The 7667-nt window shown below is 41.7% G+C and overlaps 1 pseudogene; it reads left to right on the top strand.

Moving 5' to 3' along the window:
• The first annotated feature begins 4101 nt into the window (after positions 1–4101).
• Positions 4102–5278, top strand: LOC122736300 (annotated as a pseudogene).
• The last annotated feature ends 2389 nt before the right edge of the window (positions 5279–7667 follow it).

Here is a 7667-nt window from a genome sequence, read left to right on the forward strand (position 1 = left end):
CGTGTTCTTTTTTACATTCTTCCCTCAGTTAAACCAAAGAATTTAAGTGACTTCTCCAAGGTCACACAGGTAAGAGGTAGGAGTATAGCCTATACTTATCTATAAGCTGAAGATGGTACTGCATCTTTGGGGACAGAGAGCTGAAGGATGTGTGGCCATGCTTTCAAAGAGCAGTTTGGAAGGTGTAGGGTGATCAAGCCAGTTTGGGCTCTTTCTCAAAATTTGTCCAGGAGCAAGAATGTGGCCTGACTTAGAGGGTATTACATGGGAGATGCAGAGAGCAAGAAATAGAGATGAAAAGTTTAAAAATGATGGGTTGAGTCATTCAAGAATCAGGAAGAGGATACAGTGCTCTATCTTCTGCTGGTCATTTTAACATTCAATTTTTAAACTCACAAACTGGCCTCCCACCAGTTAGTTCTTTGTACCTGTTCAAAGGTAGAGCCTAGGCCCAGAATGTATTTTGGAAGCCTGAAGAAACCACCTGAAGGGCTCAAGGTGAATTGTCCATCAATTTCCTTTAGTAAGAATACCTTAGGTGTCTAATACTATATTCACATATATCATTGTGTAAGATACTCACAGTATTCACAGCACATAGACAGGAAAGATATCATCATTTCTACTCAACATATGAGGAATCTGAGGATTGGAGATTTGATTAAAGTGATTTGGGTAAGGGTATAAGAGAAATAAGTGTAGAAAACAGGACTAAAATTGCAGTGTACTGATTCCCAATTCTACAATCAATCTGTATTCATTCATTTATCATGTCAGGTCCTTGACTAAGCAGAAAAGATACAGAGACAAATATGAAAAAGCCACTTATCTCAAGGAACTTACCTACATATATATGTGTGTATGTAATTTTATATATCCATATATGGATATATGTATGCATATATACATACACACACAAAGCAGTTTGGAGACAATATGAGGAGTTTCAACAAAGGCCTTCTGGAGGAAGTTAATATTGAGTTCTGAAGGAAGCTAAGCATTCTAAAAGTCGGGGTATGGAGGGAGTACATTGAGGACAAATGGTACAATGGAATGGAGATGAGTAGTAGAGCATTAAGTATTACGAACAGGAAGTGGGCCAATTTGACTACAACATTGAGTGCATGAAGGCCAATAATATATAATACATTTTTTTGTGTGCGTGTGAGGCAACTGGGGTTAAGTGACTTGCTGAGGGTCACACAGCTAGTAAGTGTTAAGTGTCTGATGCCGTATTTGAGCTCAGGTCCTCCTGAATACAGGGCCATTGCTCTATCCACTGTGCCACCTAGCTGCCCTATAATATATTTTTTTAAAATAGAGACTAGAGCTAGATTATAAATGGTTCAAAATATCAAATCAAGGAGTTTGTATCTAAGAGGCAACAGAGACCAACAGGAACTTTTTGGAAAGGGAGTCCATGGGCATATCTCAGTTTAAAAAAAATATTAATTGGAAAAGTGAGTGGAAGAGGAATAGAAGAGAAGAGAAAATAAAGGAAGACTGAGAAATTGTCTCAATAGTGCAGTAAGAGGCGAAAGGAGCCTATACTTTTCTAGTTATGATATGAGTGGGGAAAAAAGTGGGTTCAAGCGATATCATAGAATAAGAATTGATAAAACAATCAATTGGGTTGTGAGGAATGAAGGAAAGGGAAGTGTTGAGGGTGACTGATTATGAAACTTGGTTAGGAGATGTCAGGAAGAGGTGCAAGTTTTGGAATTCTAATTTGGACATATGAATTTGAGGTGCCTAGGTAATACCACAGCTGGAAATGTCTAACAGACTGTTGGTGATGAGAGATCAAGATGCAAGAAAGAGATTAGGGATGAATATGGAGATCTAATAGCCATCTACATGGAGATGATATTTGAATCCATGAGACAGGGCTAATAAGATTTTCAAGACAAAAAGTTTAGAGAGAGAAGATGGATGGTCTATGGAAAAATTTTAGCAGATAGCCATGATGACTGGGCTAATCAAGGACACTGAGAAGCATTAAAGAGGAAGACAGGAGAAATATGGAAAAAAATAATGTCATAAAAACCCATGAAGGAGAGAATATTCAGGAGGAAAGAGGAGTTAACAATGCCAAATGCTGCAAGGAGGTTGGAGAAAAAGAGTCTTGGAGAGAGCAAAAGGATGGATTTGGAAGCCAAATTGGTAGAGGTCAAAAAATTAGTGAGAGGAAATTGAAGACAAAATATGTAGGTAATTGTGAAAGCTAAGAGAGATATAAGACCATAATTTAAAGGTCAGGTCAAGTAGATACTTGAGCATGTTTGTCGGTGGAGGGGAAAAGCTCACCTTTGGAACATCTCTTGAACATTCCCCTTTAATCGCTTTTGACACTTCTACCATTCTAGTATAGGCTCTTATCACCTCAAATCTAAAATAGTGTTATAGTTTGCTGGTGGGTCTGCCTGTCTCAAATTTCTCTCTATTCTAATGGATTCTGCATTCAAGAACTAAAGTGATTTTTCTTTTCTTTTCAGAAATGGGAAACCGATTAGTTTATTGCAATAAATTGTAATTGCAATAGTACTATCACAATAATACAAGTGAATCTTTTAAAAATATTTATTTTCAACATTAATTTCTTTTTTATTTGTTTGGGGTTATTTTGCAGGGCAATGGGGGTTAAGTGACTTGCCCAAGGTCAAACAGCTAATAGGTGTCAATGTCTGAGATCGGATTTGAACTCAGGTCCTCCTGAATCCAGGGCTGGTGTTTTATCCACTGTGCCACCTAGCTGCCCCCCCATAACCTTCATTTCTTTAAAATTTTTGAATTCCAAATTCTCTCCTTCCCATTCTCTACTGCCTGAGAAGGAAAGAAATATGATTATACATGTAAAGTGATGCACAAAATATTTCCATATTAGCTATTGGACTCAGAGTCCATTAGTTTTTTTCGTTTGTTTGTTTGTTTGTTTTCCCCACCTCTGGAGCAGAATATCATTTTTTTTTCATCATTTGGAATTGTCTTGGACCATTGTATTGATCAGAGTAGCCAAGTCTTTCACAAATCCTTATATCATTGTTGTTACTATGCACAATGATTTCCTGGTTCTTACTTCACTTTACATTGGTTCACGTGGGTCTTGCCATGGTTTTCTGAAACCACTCCCATTCAGCATTTCTTATAACACAATAATAGTCCAGCCACAACTTATTCAGCCATTCCCCAATTGATGAGCATCCCCTCGATTCCTAATTCTTTACCACCACAAATAGAGCTGATATAAATATATTTATGCATATTCACCCTTTTCCTTTTTCTTTGATCTCTTTGGGATACAGACTTAGTAGTGATATTCCTTAGGAAAGGGTATGCAGTTTTATAACCCTTTGAGCATAGTTCCAAATTATTCTCTAGAATAATAGATGGACCCACCAAATTTATTTTCCTAGAAGTTCAGGTCTGACCATGTCACACTCCTACTTAATAAACTTCAGGGGCTCCCTATTGGCTCCTGGATCAAATACAAAATAGTCTGTTTGGCATAGAAAGCCCTTCATAACCTAGTGCCCTCTGCCGTTTCATTTTTTTTTTTTTTTAAGTCTTTCTCCTTGACAAATACTCTTTGATACAGTGACACTGGCCTTCTGGCAATTCTATGAAGAAGGTACTCCATCTTTCAAGACTCTCCCTCCTCTGTTCTGCCTACTGACCTCTCTAACGTCTTTTATTTCCCAAGTATAATCACTTCTTTTACTATAAAACTTCCTTAACCCCTCTTAATTCTAGTGTCTTATATCTGTTAATTATTTCCTATTTACCCTGTTTGTTTTGCAAATATTTACTTGCATGTTGTCTCTACCATTAGATTGTAACATCCTTGAGGGTAGGAACTGTTCTTCCCCTCTTTTTGTATCCCCAGATCTTAGCACATTGCCTAGCACATAGTAGGCACTCAATATTTAAAAAAAAAAAAAGACTAGGTACAGGCCCCGGGGGGCAGGGGCCGCGGGGCGCCCTCTGATTGGCTGGCTGGAGGCGGGCGTGCCGCTAGCCAGGGGTGGCGGCTGGGTGGCCTGGGGGGGGGGGGGTGGAGGGTAAAGGGGCCGGGCGGACCCACTAATCTGGGGGGCACCGACCATGGCAGCGGTGGGCCTGGAGCAGATCTTGGCCAGAAATCTCTGTCCGGTGCCTCGTCGCCTTTGGGCCTCCCAGAGGTGTTTGGCCAGCAGCTTCAAGGCCTCCCAATTACAGGTGGAGCTAAGCCAGACGCCACAGAGGAAGCCGGACAGCGGGGACCCCCTGTTGTTTGGGAAGCGGTTCACAGACCACATGCTGACTGTGGAGTGGAGCTGCGAGGATGGCTGGGCTGTGTCTTGCATCCACCCTTTCCGCAGCCACATGCTACACCCAGCATGCTCCGCCCTTCACTACAGCATAGAACTCTTCAAAGGCATGAAGGCTTTTCCGGGCAAGGACCAACGTGTACGCCTCTTCCGCCCCTGGCTCCACCTGGATCGCATGTTGCGCTCAACCTTGCGGCTCTGCCTCCAGACCTTTGACAAGATAGAACTTTTGGAATGTATCCGCCGCCTGGTGGAGATCGACGAGGAGTGGATGCCTAATGGGGAGCAAAAGAAGGCTAGCTTCTTCATCCGGCCCACCTTCATCGGCAGCAAGGCGTGTCTGGGTGACCACCCCCTACTGAGAGCCCTGCTGTATGTCATCTTGTGTCCTGACGGCTCGTAACTTCTCCGGAGACTCCTTAAGGTCCGACTCACTACTGGCTGACCCTCGCTTTGTCCGGGCCTGGGCCGGTGGGGTTGGTGACTGTAAACTGGGAGGGAATTATGGGCCGACGGTGTTCGTGCAGCAGGTTGCTCACTGAGAGGGCTGTGAGCAAGTCTTGTGGCTCTACGGCCCAGACCACCAGCTCACTGAACATCTTCATCTTCTGGACCCACAGAGATGGCGTGCTGGAGTTAGTGACCAACACACTGGATGGAATCATTCTCCCGGGGGTGATTCGGTGGAGCTTGCTCGACTTGGCCCGGACGTGGGGGAAGTTCCGAGTGTCAGAGAGGGAGGTGCGCATGGATGAATTGCTGTTGGCCCTTCAGGAGGGGCGTGTGGGAGATCTTCGGCTCAGGCACAGCTTGCCAGGTGTGTGTGCCCTGTGCATCAAATTCTTTACCAGGGTGAGCACCTTCACATTCCCACCATGGAAAATGGGCCTGACCTCATCCACAGATTCCAGAAGGAACTGTGTTACATCCAGTATGGAGACAGCACCCACGAGTGGATGCTTCCTGTGTGACTGGAAAGCCAGATCAGGCCCTGCCTACCCTTTGAACCACCCTTCCCCCTCTCCAGATCTCACAGTACTTCCCATCCCCTCCCCCTTCTCCGTCCACCTCCCAGCCAAAGATTCCAAGTGCAATATAGTTCTCCAGGCTTGTGGTCAGGGAGTGCCACACTCCGTTTCTCATCAGCCTTAGAGGGCCACAGATGGGGGCCTGGATGATGTCAGAAGACGACCCCCTTCTGATCCCCAGCCCCCTAAGCCTGTCTGAGGCTCCAGTGAATTTTTTTCCCTGCATTTTCCAAATAAAAAGCCAAAGGATAAAAAAAAAAAAATGATTGACTAGGGGGCAGCTAGGTGGCGAAGTGGGTAAAGCACTGCCCCTGGATTCAGGAGGACCTGAGTTAAAATCTGGCCTTAAGACACTTGACACTTACTAGCTGTGTGACCCCAGGCAAGTCACTTAACCCTCATTGCCCCATCAAAAAAAAAAAAAGATTGACTGATTGAACTCAGTAAATAGGGGGAAATTAAAGATAAGAGAGAGATGGGCTATGATTATTTTGATAAGTTGATGCAGGAAACTGGAGATAAAGGGATCAGAATTCATTTGATCATACTGGGAAAAAAAATACCGATTTCAAAGCAAGGAATAAGATTTGAATACTAACCCTGCTATTTGCTAGCTATAATAACACAAATAAGTTTTGGGAATTTCTTTACATTCATTATCTCATTCGAGCCTCAGAAGAACCTTGTGATGTAGGTGCTATTATTATGTCCATTTTATAGATAAGGAGACTAAGACTCAGAGAAGTCTAAAGACTATCCCAGGATTACACAGCTAGTAAGTATCTGAGTGAAGCTTTAAACTCAGGTCTTCCTAAATGCAATCCAGTTCTCTATTCATTATGCCACCTAGCTGCAATGATCTTACTTTCCCAGGTTCTCAGCCTTTCTTTTCTTATTATAAAATGAAGGGGTTAGATTAGATATTCCCCAAGGTCTCTTCTAGTTCTGAATCTTATGATGTTCTAGGAAGCTTTCTGATTGCAGATGAGCCTTTAGTCATTCGCTGATATTTGTCTATAATCAGTCATATGACAAACTGGATATCTCCCCTTTCTCCACCCAAATCAGGAAGGTGAAATTTAGCTAGAGATCAATGAGAAGTATATTATGTTATTAAATATTTTCATATCATCCAAGAAAAGAAAAAAAAATGAATAGCTCTACTTGGAACTCAATATGCCCCCCAATGTCAACAACAACATTGACATATTTTATTAAATGGGTTGATTATAAATAAGTAAGCATCTTTGTTCTTGGGGCAGTGTGCTGAAGACTAATTTTCCTATACTGGAAACATAATTTCAAAGTAGAAAGACCATAGGAATTGAGATGAAAGGACCTGTATTTGAACTGTGACTCTGGTACTTACTGTATTTTTGACCTTGGACAAGTCATAGATGCAAATGAATTAATTACTTAACCTTACAAACAACTTTACAGATGTCCAGAAACCAAAGACAGACCAGGCTATGATTTGGTGCTGAAGAAAAAGAAAACAATGGTTACCAACCTGTTCTGTCTTCTCTAATTTGCATAGAATGGGGGAGAATGATGGAGAAAGTTTGAAATATGTTTCTTCACCACATTAAATTAACTCTAACCCCCTGTCTCTATTAAGCAAGTACATATCTGGAGATAATTACCCAAACCAAGGGGTTATAATAAGATATGAAAGCTAAAATGTTGTTCTGACCATAGTTGAAAACTGAACTGAGATACTTAATAAAAGAGTAGAGGAAACACTATAGCCAAGCTCTCCCAACATTTCCTTGCAAAGAATTTAAAAATAATTCTTCCCATTAAATTCTGGAGTGGCAGAGTCAACAAAAGGTCAAGGTGAGACATTCTTCCAGCCCAAGACAACTTAGGAGGTTGGGAGAATAGGTCCGTGACACAGGAATGGGAACTGGCCCAGAGCACACATTGATACACCACCAGTGATGGGATTTGGTGGTGGCACTAGAAGCAGCAGCAGCTTTGAAAACTGTCAAGTCAGAGATGGGAAGGTGATCACGTCAGAAAGAGATTTCAAATGACCCATGTGCTAAACACTCTTTACAGAAGACATGATGTTTGCTTACGTAACAACAGAGAGTCAACTAAAAAAAATAATCAGAACAATTAGTACTTTCAGCAAAGTTGCAGGACATGAAATAAACTCACATAAATCATCAGCATTTCTATATATTGCCAACAAAACCCAGTAGGAAGAGATAAAAAGTGAAATTCCATTTAAAATAACTACAGACATTATAAAATACTTGGGACTCTATCTGCCAAGATAAACCTAGGGACTGCATGAATATAGTTAGAAAACACTTTCAAACAAATG

This window comes from Dromiciops gliroides, chromosome 1 (assembly GCF_019393635.1).
Source record: "Dromiciops gliroides isolate mDroGli1 chromosome 1, mDroGli1.pri, whole genome shotgun sequence".
NCBI lineage: Eukaryota > Metazoa > Chordata > Mammalia > Microbiotheria > Microbiotheriidae > Dromiciops > Dromiciops gliroides.